The sequence below is a fragment of the Chiloscyllium punctatum genome, chromosome 5 (genome assembly GCF_047496795.1).
Source record: "Chiloscyllium punctatum isolate Juve2018m chromosome 5, sChiPun1.3, whole genome shotgun sequence".
NCBI classification, from domain to species: domain Eukaryota; kingdom Metazoa; phylum Chordata; class Chondrichthyes; order Orectolobiformes; family Hemiscylliidae; genus Chiloscyllium; species Chiloscyllium punctatum.
The window spans coordinates 79028090-79045693 of NC_092743.1; the positions used below are offsets into that span (position 1 = coordinate 79028090).

General features: G+C 39.9%; 1 protein-coding gene across 7 annotated transcripts in view; it reads right to left on the reverse strand.

The window, feature by feature from the left end:
* rims2a (regulating synaptic membrane exocytosis 2a) overlaps window positions 1-17604 on the reverse strand; it is a 1169411-nt gene that overhangs the window by 473352 nt on the left and 678455 nt on the right. The gene's annotated exons all lie outside the window — the stretch shown is intronic.

Here is a 17604-nt window from a genome sequence, read left to right on the forward strand (position 1 = left end):
TCAAAAGAGCAAGCTACCTCAACGACGATAAATTAGTGCACAAGTCATGGTTTGGACATTCCACAACAGAAAATCAAATCTGACTGAAGGCAGTTGCACTTTAATATGTGCCATTTCTTCTGTGAAACACAAATATGCAAGTACAACCCATCCCCCTACCCTGTTGAAAATGTTGGGTTAAAGTTCATGGACCAGGTCTTTTGGATTTGGATTTTTGGTATCAATCATGTCAACAAATAGCCTTGCTATTTTCACATAAAATTATACCCATGTTAGTCTGCTTTACTATTTTTCTCCAACCAATCCAATTTGTTACACATAATTCTTCATTTTGTCATTCTAGTTTCCTATCTCCTTTTTACTTCTTTCTGATGTGCCTAGGGTCCCACCCCTTGCAAAATTAATTTGAAACCTACCCCATAGCATGAGTAAAAATGTAAGTACATTTAATTTTTATTTCATATCTTTGAAAGTAATAGGTGATCAACATGATCTGAGCTCCACACATGGAGGAGGCAGTGAAAGCACTCACTTCTTGCTACCAAGTCAAATATATAAATTTCTAAAACTCTTTTCTTCAATACACTTCAAGATGTGGTTGCATTCCTGCACATCACAACTTTAAGTGAAACATGTTTAATTGAATCAGGACTCCCATAGAAATTAATGGTAAATCCAGAATTAGGGACCTGGGAAGTTTATGGCTCTGAAGAAACAATGTACAAATTAATACAGGACCGAACTTTGGAATCATTCTGCAATCCGTGAAATACATCCAAAAGCACCATTTGAAATGAGGAACAAAAAGGAGAGGTGAAGAGGTTTGTGATGAAGTTTTAGATTCTAAGCCATCAGCAACTGAAGGGAGGGCCACAATGGTTGTGTAATTAAATGTAGAATATGAAAGACACAAAGCTCATAAAGGAACTGTTCAGATATTGCAAAATGTTGAAGGCCGGGAGAAGATTACAGAAAAAAGCAGGATAAGATTATAGCAGAAAACAAAGGTGATCATCTCAAAATTAATGTGTTGCTCAACTGGAGTATAAAGTTAAAAATCACACAACACCAGGTTATAGTCCAACAGGTTTAATTGGAAGCACACTAGCTTTCGGAGCATCGCTCCTTCATCAGGTGGTAGTGGAGGGCTCAATCCTAACACACAGAATTTATAGCAAAAATTTACAGTGTGATGTAACTGAAATTATACATTGAAAAATTGATTGTCTGTTAAACCTTTCATCTGTGAGAATACCATGATAGTTTCACTTCTTTCATGTGTAAATATTGTCTAGCTATTACCATTGTTAACAGCTAACCTGAGAATGCAACTTTTGAAAGAAAGGTTTTATGATTTACACATGAAAGAAGTGAAACTATCATGATATTCTAATAGATGAAAGGCTTAACAGACAATCAATTTTTCAATGTATAATTTCAGTTACATCACACTGTAAATTTCTGCTATAAATTCTGTGTGTTAGGATTGAGCCCTCCACTACCACCTAATGAAGGAGCGATGCTCCGAAAGCTAGTGTGCTTCCAGACTTTCTTTGTTACTGTCAACCAACTGGCCCATCTTTAGATCATCCTCAATTTATTCATCACCACTACATTATTTTGATGTAGTCATCTAATTGACATCATTTTTGAAGATTTCAGCAAATAAGGGAACCAGTGCTGAACCTGGTGGTACATCACTGCACACCGAGCTCCATGCACACAAACAGCCTTCTACCACCACCTTCTGTCTCCTGTCACTGAAACAACTTTGGATTCAACTTAGCAAATCACCTTGGTCCCATGAGCTTTTATCTTCTTTATCATTTTCCCATGTGGGGCCTTGTCAAAAGCTTTGCTGAAATCCATATATACCACATCAATGCCCTACCTTCATCCAATAGTTGGTGATCACTTTGGACCATTCCATCAGATTTGTTAAGCACAACTTCCTTCTGGCAAAGCCATGCTGTTCGTTCCTGATCAAACCTTGCCTCTCTAAATGGAGATTAATTTTCTCCTTCACTATTTTCTCTAATTGTTTCCTGACCACTAATGCTAGACCAGGAACAATAGAGCAGTAAGTCTATCTCTGACACCCTTGTTGTGAAGTGAATCCAGGTTAATATTTCCCCAGTCATCTGGCACCTCCTGTGGCCAGAGGTGGTTTGGGGTCAGGATCCCTGTAATTTTGTGCCTCATCTCCCACTATGGCCTGGGATACAGACTTGGGGATTTGGCCACTTGTAAATTTGTCAAAACCTCTAGTATCTCCTCACTTCTTATATCAATCTGCTCAAGAACATCTCAAATTTTGCACTTGCATCCTCCTTCTCCTGTGTAAAGAAAGTTGTGATGTACTCATATAACACTCCACCAATGTCCTCTAGCTTCATGCACAGATTATTCTCGTGGTCCCTAACATACCTTACTCTTCCCCGGTTATTCCCTTGATGTACTTGTAGAATATTTTAGGACACTCCATTGGGATAATCTTGCCCATCCACATTTTTTGATGCTCCTTGCTTGCTCTCTTGCAATCCCCCAGCACACCTCTCCAGCATCCATTATTTTGCTCCATTTGTATCTATTAAAAGTGTCTCTGTTCCTGTTATGCACTCCTAAATATTCTTAGATATCGAGGGCTGTCTAGGTTTGTTATTCGTACATTTCACCCTAAAGGTTGAGTCTGTACTCACCCTACTATCTTTTTAAGCACTTCTCACACTGTTCATCCGTATATAGTAGCTACAGTTGCTATTTCTAGTCTATCTTAGTCAGGTCCTACCTTATTTTTAATGAAATCTGCTTTCCCCCAATCCAGAACCTGGATCAGTGGAATCACATTTATGATTGTTTACTGCACTCTCTCAGAGGTGATGGGTGATTGGTGCAAAGTCAGATCAGGACAATAGACTTATGACATTGAAATGGGAGCTCAGGGAGAAGGGCACAATGTTAGCCAGATTTAGAGGTTATAATTTCATGGAAAAAAGCTTCAGCAAGTGACCTGAGGAAGGTCCTCAGTCAGGCAATGGTGAAAATATAGACGTAAATGGTCCTATTAAGGCTAGGAACAAAAAATTCAAAAGGTTTGGTTTGGTGCAACTGAAGATACTGGACAAAGTAGAAGATTTGGTATCAAGGGATTGAGCTTATCATGAAGATCAAAGACAAAAGGTCATGTTCGTTCCAATATTGAGTGGCAGGAAATTTTTGCTTATCTAGTACTGGATGTCGCAGTAGAGTTCAGAGAAAATTAAAAAATTAAATTGAAAGAATATGTTCAGATCCAAGCGACCACCCAAAAGACACATTCAAATAGACAAAGGAAGTTTCTTTCCTCAGGTGTTAGTACAGATTCGAGGAGACAAAGGAATTACCCATTTTCCACGTACTTGAATCAAATAGATTTTTAAAAATTACACTTTGTACCATAATATTGTAACTAAATGTTACAATATCTAATTAAGCAATTATCTGCCATAGGCACGGAACTTCATTCCCATAAAGCAATAAGACAGACACACAGAAGTTTAATTAACTGAGAAAGAAATTCCAAGTTGAAGGGATCCCTAGTTTCCCCTTCTTTGCTTTCCTCATGATAGTTACAAAGAAGCAGTGACAAATAATTGACAACCAGAGGGGTTTAATCACAAAGTTTCATCACACAAAGAAACATGTTCATAATTAACAATTGTCAGCATGTAAGAAGTTAAGCTTTGTGTTATAGCATTTCCAAACACCTCAATGTCAAATCTTCCTAAAAGTCTCAGACACATCTTTCAACAACTTGTCAAAGTACTTATTCCTAAATCCACCTCATGAGATTCAGAAAACTGAAGAGCAGTGTTTCCACAGTTGCAAAATTTAGACCATAACATTTGAAGACAAAGAGCAGAAGCAAGCTATTCAGCCCGTTCAAGTCAACTTCTCTGTTAGTTAGATCATTTAATATACTAGACCCAACACCATGGGCGTTTATCTTATTAAGTAGTCTTATTTGGGCCAGCACGGTGGTTCAGTGCTGCCTCACAGCACCAGGGTCTCAGGTTTGATTCCAGCCTCAGGCGACCGTCTGTGTGGAGTTTGCACATTCTCCCCGTGTCTGCATGGGTTTCCTCTGGATGCTCCGGTTTCCTCCCACAGTGCAAAGACTTGCAGGTCAGGTGAACTGACCATGCTAAATTGCCCATAGTGTTAGGTGCATTAGTCAGAGGGAAATGGGTCTGGGTGGGTTACTTTTCGGAGGGTCGGTGTGGACTGGTTGGGCCGAAGGGCCTGTTTCCACACTGTAGGGAATCGTATCAATTTCTGGCAACTTATCAAACCCTTTTGCATCTGTTATACTTGTTACCTCCTCAATTCATTTGTTGAGCATCATTATTCCTGCATGAAGACATGGTGACTCCGCTTGATTATATTATGCATTTCTAAATACTGTGATGTTATATCCTTTATAAGCTAAATGGCCTATGTCTACTTCTTTTGCCCCCTTCACTTGTTGAATAACCGTGTTATACTGGCTGTTTTCCAATCCTCTGCGATTTTTGCCAGAATCCAAGGCTTCTTGGAAGAGTGCTTCTAACGAATTCACTATCTTTGTTTTTATTTCCTTTAAAATCCTGGAATGCAACCCATCCAGTCCAAAGAACTTATCAGCTTTTAGCCTCATTAGTTCACGAGTAATTTTTCTCTACTGATAGTTATGGCATTTATTTCCTCCCTTTCTTTTGCCCCCTGTATTTCTAGAACGCTGTTAGTGGATGTAAGTTTGCTTACTGAGCTGGAAGTTCATTTTCAGACATTTCATCACCATACTAGGTAACGTCATCAGTGAGTCTCCTGTAAAACACTGGTGTGGCCTGCCTTTTATTTATTGTGTTTAGGTTTCCTTGGGTTGGTGATGTCAGTTCCTGTGATGTCATTTCCTGTTCTTTTTCTTAGGGGGTGGTAAAAGGGGTCCAAGTCAATGTGTTTGTTGATAAAGTTCCGGTTGGAGTGCCATGCTTCTAGGAATTCTCGCACATGTCTCCGTTTGGCTTGTCCTAGGATGGATGTGTTGTCATAGTCGAAGTGGTGTCCTTCCTCATCTGTATGTAAAGATACTAGTGAGAGTGGGTCATGTCTTTTTTGGCTAACTGATGTTCATGTATCCTGGTAGCTAGTTTTCTGCCTGTTTGTCCAATGTAGTATTTGTTACAGTTCTTGCACAGTATTTTGTAAATTACATTAGTTTTGCTTGTTGTCTGTATAGGGTCTTTCAAGTTCATTAGCTGCTGTTTTAGTGCGTTGGTGGGTTTGTGGGCTACCTTGATGCTGAGAGGTCTGAGTAGTCTGGCAGTCATTTCCATGATGTCTCTGATGTAGGGGAGATTGGCTAGTGTTTCTGGATGTGTTTTGTCTGCTTGTTTGAGTTTAGAACATAGAACATAGAACAATACAGCACAGAACAGGCCCTTCGGCCCACGATGTTGTGCCGAACTTCTATCCTAGATTAAGCACCCATCCATGTACCTATCCAAATGCCGCTTAAAGGTCGCCAATGAATCTGACTCTACCACTCCCACGGGCAGCGCATTCCATGCCCCCACCACTCTCTGGGTGAAGAACCCATCCCTGACATCTCCCCTATACCTTCCACCCTTCACCTTAAATTTATGTCCCCTTGTAACACTCTGTTGTACCCGGGGAAAAAGTTTCTGACTGTCTACTCTATCTATTCCTCTGATCATCTTATAAACCTCTATCAAGTCACCCCTCATCCTTCGCCGTTCCAACGAGAAAAGGCCGAGAACTCTCAACCTATCCTCGTACGACCTACTCTCCATTCCAGGCAACATCCTGGTAAATCTTCTCTGCACCCTCTCCAAAGCTTCCACATCTTTCCTAAAGTGAGGCGACCAGAACTGCACACAGTACTCCAAATGTGGCCTAACCAAAGTCCTGTACAGCTGCAACATCACCTCACGACTCTTGAATTCAATCCCTCTGCTAATGAACGATAATACTCCATAGGCCTTCTTACAAACTCTATCCACCTGAGTGGCAACCTTCAAAGATCTATGTACATAGACCCCAAGATCCCTCTGTTCCTCCACCTGACCAAGAACCCTACCATTAACCCTGTATTCCGCATTCTTATTTGTTCTTCCAAAATGGACAACTTCACACTTGGCAGGGTTGAACTCCATCTGCCACTCCTCAGCCCAGCTCTGCATCCTATCTAAGTCCCTCTGCAGCCGACAACAGCCCTCCTCACTGTCCACATCTCCACCTATCTTTGTATCATCTGCAAATTTACTGACCCACCCTTCGACTCCCTCATCTAAGTCATTAATAAAAATTACAAACAGCAGAGGACCCAGAATTGATCCCTGCGGAACTCCACTTGTAACTGGACTCCATGCTGAATATTTACCATCTACTACCACTCTCTGACTTCGACCGGTTAGCCAGTTTTCTATCCAATTGGCCAAATTTCCCTCTATCCCATGCCTCCTGACTTTCCGCATAAGCCTACCATGGGGAACCTTATCAAATGCCTTACTAAAATCCATGTACACTACATCCACTGCTCTACCCTCATCCACATGCTTGGTCACCTCCTCGAAGAATTCAATAAGACTTGTAAGGCAAGACCTACCCTTCACAAATCCATGCTGGCTGTCCCTAATCAAGCAGTGCCGTTCCAGATACTCGTAAATCCTATCCCTCAGTACCCTTTCCATTACTTTGCCTACCACAGAAGTAAGACTAACTGGCCTGTAATTCCCGGGGTTATCCCTATTCCCTTTTTTGAACAGGGGCACAACATTCGCTACTCTCCAGTCCCCTGGTACCACCCCCGTTGCCAGTGAAGACGAGAAGATCATTGCCAACGGTACTGCAATTTCCTCTCTTGCTTCCCACATAATCCTAGGATATATCCCGTCAGGCCCGGGGGACTTGTCTATCCTCAAGTTGTTCAAAATGTCCAACACATCTTCCTTCCTAACAGATATCTCTTCTAGCTTATCAGTCCGTTTCACACTCTCCTCTTCAACAATACAGTCCCTCTCGTTCGTAAATACTGAAGAGAAGTACTTGTTCAAGACCTCTCCTATCTCTTCCGACTCAATACACAGTCTCCCACCACTGTCCTTGATCGGACCTACCCTCGTTCTCGTCATTCTCAGAGTTTGTTGCTGAGAAATCGGCGGACTGTGTTCATTGGGTACCCGTTCCTTTTGAATACATTTATAGGTGATTTTCCTCTGCTCCTTGTAGTTCCTTTGTGCTGTAGTGTGTGGTGACGCGTTGGAATAATGGTCAAATGCAACTCAGTTTGTAGGTGTTGGGATGATTGTTTCTGTAGTTCAATATTTGGTCAGGATGTGTTGTTTTCCTGTAGACTCTGGTTTGAAGTTCCTCAATGGCTGTTTGCTCTACTTTGACATCTAGGAATGGCAGTTTGTTGTTTTCTTCCCTCCTCTTTTCGTGAATTTTATGCCAGTAAGGGTATTTTTGATGGTCTTGAAAGTTTCCTCTAATTTGTTTCGTTTAGTGAATGACAAAGGTGTCAACAATGTAACGGACCTTGTGTTCGTGTGTTCTACTGTGAAGACTGATGCAAAGTACTTATTTAACCTCTCTGCCATTTCCTTGTTCATGATGAGCAGGTGCTGGTGTTGGACTGGGATGGACAGATAAAAATTACACAACACCAGGTTATAGTCCATTAGCTTTATTTGGAGGTACTAGCTTTCGCAGTGCTGCTCCTTCGTCTGGTCGCTTGTGGGGCAGGATCATAAGACACAGAATTTACAGCACAACATCATAGTGTCATGCAACTGATACAATATATTTAACAAACCTAGATTGTTGTTAAGTCTTTCATCTTGTAGAATGGATTGCAGGTTTTGATTCATTAGTATGTAAATCGCAGAACTTCTTTCAAGTCACATTCCTGAGATAACTTAAGGTTGAATAAAATTAAATCTCAGCTCAGACAATGCATTAAAGGTGTGAAGTTGGAGTCTGCATTTATTCCAACCTTGAGTCAGACTGGTTCTATTTCCAAAGTAGCAACTTATAAAATGTCACATGGATTGACTGCCTGCATTGATGCCTGCAGACTGTGTACATTTTGAGCAAAACAGAATGCATCTGCAAATACAATTCTCCAAATGCAAATTCACCCCAGACTTACATTTCTGTGTGCATGCATGTGAGGGGAAGAGGCTGTGTATGTGCATGAGTGTGAAGGAGTATGAGCCTATGAAAGGGGTGGGTGTGTGTGTGTGTGTGTGTGTACACGCGAGACAGAGAGAGAGAGACACACACAGACAGTGCAAGTGACAGTGAGAGAAAGAAAATAGTGGAGCAAGGCCACGTGTAGTGTGACATGAACCCCAAGTCCGTCTTGGAAGACGGTCACCCAAAGATCAGAGGTTGAATGTCCCTTACCACTGAAGCATTCCCCAAATGGGAGGAAACATCCTTGTCTAGCCACCTGGGGTTCATGTTACACTGCAGGTGACCCCACTACACGATACACTCTCACTCACACACTTACACATAAGCACACATACACCCACACCCTTACATACTCGCACACTCACGCTGTCTCTCAGACACAAACACACATACACCACCCACACTCACACCCTCTCACAGACTTGATTTTGTATTTGGAGAATTGTATTTGCAAATACATTCTATTTTGCTCAAAAAGTGCACAATCTGCAGGCAGTCAATCCATGTGACACTTCATAAATTCCTAGCTTGGAAATAGAACCAATCTAACTCAAGGTTGGAATATACATAGACTCTAACCTCACACCTTTAATACATTGTCTGAGTTGAGAGGTCACTTTTTAAAAAAATAAAACCTTAAGTTATTTCGGGAGCGTGACTTGAAAGAAGTCCTCCAATTTACACACTAATGAATTGAAACCTGTAACCCATTCTAAAATATTTGGAGATGACGGTGTTGGACTGGGGTGTACAAAGTTAAAAATCACACAACACCAGGTTATGGTCCAACACGTTTAATTGGAAGCACACTAGCTTTCGGAGCGCTGGTCCTTCATCAGGTAGTGATGAAGGAGCAGCGTTCCGAAAGCTAGTGTGCTTCCAATTAAACCTGTTAGACTATAACCTGGTGTTGAATGATTTTTAATATTCTAAAAGATGAAAGACTTAACAACAATGCAGCTTTATTCATTATATCATATCAGTTGCATGACAGTATGATCTTATGCTATAAATTCTGTTTGTTATGATCCTGCCCCACTGGACAAAGTAGCAGCGCTCCAAAAGCTAGTACTTTCAAATAAAGCTGTTGGACTATAATCTGGTGTTGTGTGATTCTTAACCATTTCCATGTTCACCATTGTTAGATCCTTTAGAGAATGAAGCTTGGCTTCCCTCTTTCTCTTCATAAATTTAAATAAGTTCTTGATAATCTTTTTTTATATTACTCGTTAGTTTACACTCTAAGTATTTTTTGTAATCTTTAGTCACTTTCAAAATGTTCCTAACCTTCTCTCTTACCACTACTTTTTGTCAAACTATACATACTTTTTTTTTCCCAATTTCATATTCTCCTCAAGTTCCCTGGTAAACCATACTTGGTTCAAACACTTCCTTGAATCTTTCTCTCTCACTCGGACACATTTTTGTTGCGAGTCAACAACTATTTCCTTGAAATACCTGCCTTTGTTCTTCAAACATATTTTCTGCTAAAGTAGTTTCCCAGTCCACCCCAGTCATCTCTGCCCTCATTCCGTTGTAATTACTGTTTTTAAATTTAGCATAATTAATTTCAAGCCAAGTTTCCTAATCACAACCTGAATGCTAAACTCTGTTCTCTGGTGGGTCTCTTACTCTGTGATCATTTGTTAAACCTGCCTCATGTCAGATTAGAAGATCCAGATTACTTGTTGGGGCCACAACATAAATGCTCCAGGAAACTTTCCAAAATTCATTCTGTAATTCTTTACCTCACGACAACTTGATTTTCCCAATCTACTTGAAGACTAATGTTCTCCATCCTCCAGAATAACCATTGTTAGGGAACCTGTACATTTCTCCTACTAGTGTATTCTTCCATTATTTTTTATCTCTACCAATATGGTATCTACATGTTCAATTTTAGTATCATTGCTTACTACAGTATTTATTCTACCAAATATTTAATTGACCCAACATTGCCTTCCTTCCTGTCTTTCAAAAAATGATATAGTCATTAATATCGAGCTCCCAACTTTGATCTCCTTGCAAGCATGTCTTCATAATGGCAATTAAATCATACTCACTATCTCAACAATTCATTTATTTTGTTACAAATATTACATTTAAGTAACAAGATTTGAATTTTGCCTTCTTTTTCCTATCTCTTTGATGGTATTTGCTTTTTTAAAAAAAGAATGTTTGCATAACCTCTCTATTTCTATTCCATTCTGGGTATCATCACCTAATTAGTTGTCCTGCAATGCCACCAGATTTTTTTTTATTTTGCAAGACGATTAATCCCTCACCTGATTTAGCTGAAAGCATCCCACAGAACCCTGGTTATTCAATTCATATAGTGAACTATCTATTCAATCAACTTAAAATTGTGGAAGATGGTCAATAAGCCAAGTTCAAGAATCTTCATTTGACTTTGTAAGGGAAGTACAAGCTGTGCAATGCTTTGTATAAAAAAGCAGTGAAAAATATCAGTTTTCTGAGCAAAAAACATAACCATTTTTACTGTGACTGAACCTGGAGCTTGATGACTGGTTTCATCACATGAAACTTTGAAAAACTTCAAAAAAAATTTAAATTCATTAATTCTGAATATATTTGATTGAAAACATATGTTGTACAATGGTAAGACATCAACTCCCACTAATGTTCTTAAGTATGTCATGCATATCTTTGTTAATATTGCCAAAAGCATTATAAAATGCTCTCTTGGCTGAAGGATTATATCAGTCTTGTCAAATGCAGCAAAGTAAGTTTTTCAAAAAAAATCAACAAAGTATTTAAAATTAAAAGTTTCCAGGATGTTTTGTTTTCAAGCGCATAAAATCTGAAATGTTAACTGACACTTGGAGCAAAACGCTATTATTGGCTAAAATGAGACTGAACTGTTATTAATTCACCAAAAACAAATGATTCAATTGCACCAGTGAGGAAGGAGTGCATAGCAGAAAACTGAGTAACTAAGTCAAGTACATTTGACAGCAATCCACATTTTGCAAACTTAAAACAAGATTAATCGTTTTTATCCAAAGCACTCAATTTCAAACAGGCAAACAGCAGAAACCAATGTCATGCAAGAAACTCTTAAATAAAAATGAATTCAGATAACTGGAATTTCTTCTGCATTTGCATGTAGAGAGACATTTACTTGTGTCTAGATTATATGATGTAAAGACCACTGTTACTTTTGGTCGTTGAACTTAAACATGGGAAACAAATTGATATGTAGAGGGATCTGGATGTACAAGTGCAAAGATCAATGAAGGTGGCAGAGCAGGTAGTGAAAAAGACGTATGAAACACTTGCCTTCATTGGAAGAGGTACTAAGTATTAGGATAGGCAAGTTATACTGCAGCTTTGTAGTAATTTAGTTAGTCCACATTTAGAATATTGCATACAGTTCTGGTCACCACAATACTGGAAGGATGTGGATTCTTTGGAGATGGTACAGAAAAGGCTTACCAGGATGTTGCCTGCTACAGGGGATTTTAGCAATGTAAAGAGCTTGGATAGACTGGGTTTGTTTTCATTGGAAAGCAGGAAGTTGAAGGGCGATCTGATTGAAGTTTATGAGATTGTGAATGACGTGGATAGAGTATGAGGCTTTTTCCATGGTGGAGGGGTCAATTACTAGGGAAAACAGGTTCAAGGTGCAAAGTTTTAGAATTTAAAAGTGATATGTTAGGCAAGTTTTTCCACACAAAGGGAGGTGAGTGCCTGGAATACTTTGCCAGAGGAAGTGGTGGAAGTAGACACAGTAGCAGCATTCTAGCAGCATCTAGATGAATACATGAAAATGAAGGGAAGAGAGATAAACAGATTCTGTAAGTGAAGACAGTTTTAGTACAGAAGGGCAAAATGTGTCAGTGCAGGCTTGAGGGGCCAATGGGCCTGTTCCTGTGCTTCTTTGTTATTTGTTAATAATGCCTTAAAACTGGTGACCTCAAAGGAAGGTTTTGCACAGCGACAGGCTTCTGTTTGGTTTTTCAAACAGGATATATTTGTGTGTGTGTGTGTGTACGTGTACTCATGCACGCACACATTCAGGTGTACTCAGTATGATAATAATTTCTTGACTGGTTCTTAGGTGAACAATCCCACAGAAATATCTTGCCTATAAATGAGCAATCTCTTCTTTCCCTCTTCCCTTCTGTGAGTGGGAGAAGTAAAAGGAAATCCCAAGCAGCTAATCTCTCTCTCTCTGCAAATTCCTTTCTCAAAAGGAAAAACATGTCCAGGGTCAATTAGAGGGCAAATTGTCAACTGGTGAAAGAAAGATTGAGAAATGGTGCATCTATAACGTTGTGTCATCCTCAAATAGGTACTGAAGAAAACTAACTCAGTGCCAGAGCTGTGCTTCAGTGAATATTTTTACTTTGTTTCTTCCCCACAAAAAATATTTGTGACTCATCTTTGTGTGTCTGGTTCTATGTCTATTGAATTATTTCAAATAGGTGCAGGTGAAGTTTTATAAAGTACTATAGTAGCATGTTTCACTGATGCCACTGATCATAAGCATTCTGTTTGAAATAAATAGCTGTTTTCACTGAAGTACAGAAACCTGGTGAGTGTTTTAACTGGTTCATTCATCAGGTACACTGGGTGTTTTGATTAAATCTTTTCACATTTGTGATGACTCTGGGAACAGTGGAGCTTGATTGGAAACACATTATCCCAGTGAGTTGTAACAATGACTTAAAAACATTGCATTAGTTTGGGTATGAGTGAGGTGCAAGTGTAATTCTATCTATGAGAAAAGTCCTTTCATCCAAATAAATCACTATTCACAAACCTGGCCACAGCCTATTATTTCCTTAGTTGCCCTTGTTCAGGGGTCTCTTAGCACTATAATCAGATTTTTTAGGCTAACAGAAAGGAAAGTAATAATATGTCAGTGTGTTTTCATTGAAATCATTCTGATTAAATAAATTTTAACAGCTGAAGTAAAAACCATTAAAATGGAAAAGCTCGCCTAAATATAAGTTCTTAAAAAATTCAGAAAATAAATTCAGAAAATGATTGTTAAAATGAGGCAAAATTTACAGATTCAAGCTTAAAGAACAAATGCAAGTATGGTTTGGGGGCTTTTATTGGGCTCCAATTCTTTACCCTGACATACATTTATTCACCCACAATTGAAGTTTTGATTTATGTTAATGAGGTTGGGAGAGTTACTTGGATGTAATAACATGAGAAAATGGCCACAGCATTAAATATTAATGTCACTTTTTTTCTAAGATTCCTTTGACCATTTTGAGTCTTAAATGCTTCTTTAATTCAACTTATTATTGCATGGAGCATGAATTAATATTTTCTCTTGCTAAAATAACCTGTGTTAATCAAACTCCACTTTGCTCTACTTATGTTTTGTTGACTTGGAACACTTGCTGAGGAAAGGGAATTTTAAACATTTTTCCAGAAGTAATTAAAACTAACAAGAATGGTGAAAAGCCTTTAGAATAGAATCTTACAGTCGCGGAAGCAGGAAGAAAACTTCAGGAGGCAGGATGGTGGTGTACCAGCATGCTGCCCTCCCTTCCACCTCCAGTAGAATCTGGGAAGGAAGACCTGAGCTTGACTTAACCATCCAACTGGTAAGAAGCTATTCCCACCTAAGTTGGCCCACTCAACTATTAAACCAACACAGCAAGTCTGTTTGTTAGGAGTTTAGCTGGGGACAAAAGGTCCAAGATTTGTGCTGAATCATGCATTGTAAACAGTCTGGACACTGGAGGGTTCAATGCTAAGAGTCACCCCTTTTTTTACTTCCAAACCCCAAGCCCCCAGCCCCCAAATCCCCAAACCCCTCCCCCCCCCACCACTCTAAGTTAATAATTAGGATTAGGTTGTGGAAAGGGTCTTGTAAATAAGTGGTGAAGGATGTTAATGCTGTTATTCAAATAAACAACTTGCTTCCTCTTGTTTTAAAATTATTGCTGTGCTTCTGTAACCAAGAGCAGCTCTTTCAACTTTCATGTCTGAAGTGGGATGGATGTATGTGAAATTCACGACTTTTTTTATTTACACCAGCAACTAGCTACTTTCAGAGTCAAACTCCACATCAACATGTTGTTTGAGGGCAAACATAGTGGTACTAACTTGACCTGTTATCACAAAGAGGTGCAATCTACCTGGCTTTCGCCATAACTACACCTATGATGTGCAGCCCACACTGAATACAGCAGTCTTTTGTCAACATGAGAATGGAAGTCCAACTCTAAAGGTTTAACAACCATGAACATAACAAGTCACAATGCATCAATATCTCTCATATAACAAATGACACCAATTTGCACCTTAGTAAAAGCTATCAACCAAAGGCTAACCAGGAAGTGCTGATGTTGATAACAATGAAACTTGGAAGTCACCTAAGTTTAATCATTTACCAAACAGTAGCAGCAACCTTTTGTAAAAGTAAACAAAGACAGGTTTGCAATCTACTCCTGAGATGTCATTTGTCATTGAAACAAAAATAATCCTACCTGATGGATAACATAAAACCAACAATTAGAACACCATATCACTTGAAAATAGCTAAGGCAGTTGTGAAAATGACAGGGAGATGTACCACAATTTAACATCGGATCAACCTATGATAGATCCAAACTGTCTGCAGCAACAGAAATGCAAATGCTATGTTAGTTGAGAGCAACCTTGGTCCTATAGTCACCAAAACTTCCCCATCTATCCAAAGATGTGCGGGTTAGGTGAATTAGCCATTCTATCTATATTGCCCGTAGTGTTAGGTTAGGGGTATGGGTGGGTTGCGCTTCGGCGGGGCGGTGTGGACCTGTTGGGCTGAAGGGCCTGTTTCCACACTGTTAGTAATCTAATCTAATCTAATCTAAAATCCACACTAATAAAAGTTAACAAGTATTCTGTGTGGTTGAATACTACTGTAAGATATACTCCCATGGGATGGGCATCTTCTATACTACATTTGAACACTCCCCCCAACATACTGTTTTGTTAATTTCAACAGACAACCCTCATCACGAGTGCTAATGAGGCCATGAATTGGCTAGAAAGGCCAAGGGAAACAACTCGAGCACAGAAGGTCCCATCCATGGTCATACCATTTTGTATTCCTTTCTTTTGCTTTTGGAAGGTAGTATCCATTCCACTGGACATGCATGATAAAAAAAAAACATTACTTTATATTAAAACAAAGACAGGAGATTGCAATAACTGTAGGGTCAATTCATTCATTATTCTTACGGGAAAGCCTGACCTAACATCACTCTGAAAAGTCTATCAACTTGAAGACCAAGGATATCCAGGAGCACAGTTTGGTTTCTATTTGGTAGATCTACAGCAGACACGCTTTTCTCCAAACACTGACTTCAACGGGGTACAGGGACCAGAATGTACTTCTTTATTATAATTGCATAGAGCTCACTTAAAACATTGAATACACTTAGGAGAGGACTCTAAAACGTTTGGGGGAAAATTAGCTATCCATCAAAACTCTTCAGTCTCATCTGTTCCTTCTATGACGACATGCACTGCACCACACCATCTTAATGGCTCCACTTCGACAGCAGCATCAGTGAAGAATGGAGTGAACAGGGCTGTATCATAGCTCCTATTTTGTTTTTCATAGTCTTCTTAATGCTCCTCACATTTGTATTTCCTGCATATATGGAAAAGGTTTTACTTGTCGATATTTTTTACGCAATATGGTTCGATGATGTTAATATTCACCTCTGGGGCAGATGGCATTTGAACCCAGGACTCCTGGCTCAAAGGATGGGACACTACCACTATGCCAGAATGTTATTTATATACTTGGCCAGAAAGCAAGCACTCTAATTTATCTAGATTGAAAGCAAAGACAAAATTACAGCTCTACTACACTGCTGACACTCAAATAAAAACTCAGCCACATAGCCTCATGGACTATCTGTCCCATGCTTGTATTTATTCTCTCTGATGATATATATTTTAAAAATGGCCATGGGACACAATATCACATTTTCTCTCATACATTAGACAAAAAATACTGGAAAGTGTTACGAAGTCCTCTACATCGTCGATCACCATTGACCCAATCAGTCAATTGGTGCATAACTGAAGACACCGTCATGCATAGCAAAAGCATCTACCCGTTGTTGGACAATTCACAAAATACGCATTGAATAAAATCGAGCAAGGAACATGGGTCCAACCTCCCACCGCAAGGTTCAACAGCCCTTCCACCACTGGTCTGATTTCTCAGACCCAGTCACTCCTGGCAAACCCACCTTCCCTCTCTCCACTGAAAACACATCTTCTACCCACCCCACAAAAGGCCAAACTATCCTAGGAGCCCCTTACTACCTGGAACTGATCCTAACTGGGGTCATATCTACCCAACTGGCAGCCTAACCTCTGAAGCATATGCCAGCCTAACCCCATACCTAGCTTCAGATTTATCCTTTCTGAGGAGTTGTGAAAGTGGCTGGCTGCGTGCAGGACATTTAAATCATACAGCATCTGCTGCCATGAAAAGAGGAGGAGGATTTGGATTCCCCTAATTGTCCTCCATTGTAAAGGCACTGCTAGACTGCCAGGAAAGGCAATTCAACAACTTTCATCCTTACTGATTGCAACATTGCAAAGTTAAGCAGGGTTGAGTTTGCTGGCTTTTGAACACCTCCACAGGATTGAAGGAGTGAGATGACTGGTAACGTGCCCAAGACCCTGCTTCAAAGATGCTTGCAAACATGACATGAAGGCCCTAAGCATCTCTTCAAGCACCTGGCAGAATCTAGCTTATGTCAATGGAAGACAGCATCATAGCCTGTGAGTTGGCACACAGCACCATAACAATCAGAAGAATGAGGCATCTGCCTCCAGTTGGTGAGTGGGTTTTGTTTGGGACTGGAAGAGGCCCAGAACACTGACTTCACCAGTTTTGAAATCTCCTCTCCCCCACCTCATCCCAGATCCAACCCTTTAACAGGCCCTCTTGACCTGTCGATCTTCCTTCCCACCTATTCGCTCTATCCTCCCCACTGACTTATCACATCCACCTATCGCCTTCCCATCTACCTTCCCCCCTGCACCACCTCCAACCCTACCCTACTATTTATCTTTCAGCACCCTTTCCCTCCCACTTTCCTGATGAAAGGCTTATGCCCAAAACATTGATGCTCCTGCACCTCACATGCTGCCTGACCTGCAATGCTTATCCAGCACTACACTTTTCGACTCAAACAGATGCTCTTTTGCCAACAATTTCCAAATTCCACACAAGACAGAAAGGAAAAAAATGTTGTTTTGTAAAAAAAGACAAGTGGCAGACAATATGTTGACATAAAACATGTTTTGCTCTTCTGTTCAGGTACATTCAAACCATTTGAACCGCACAGTTTCACTGTCATTAAATGA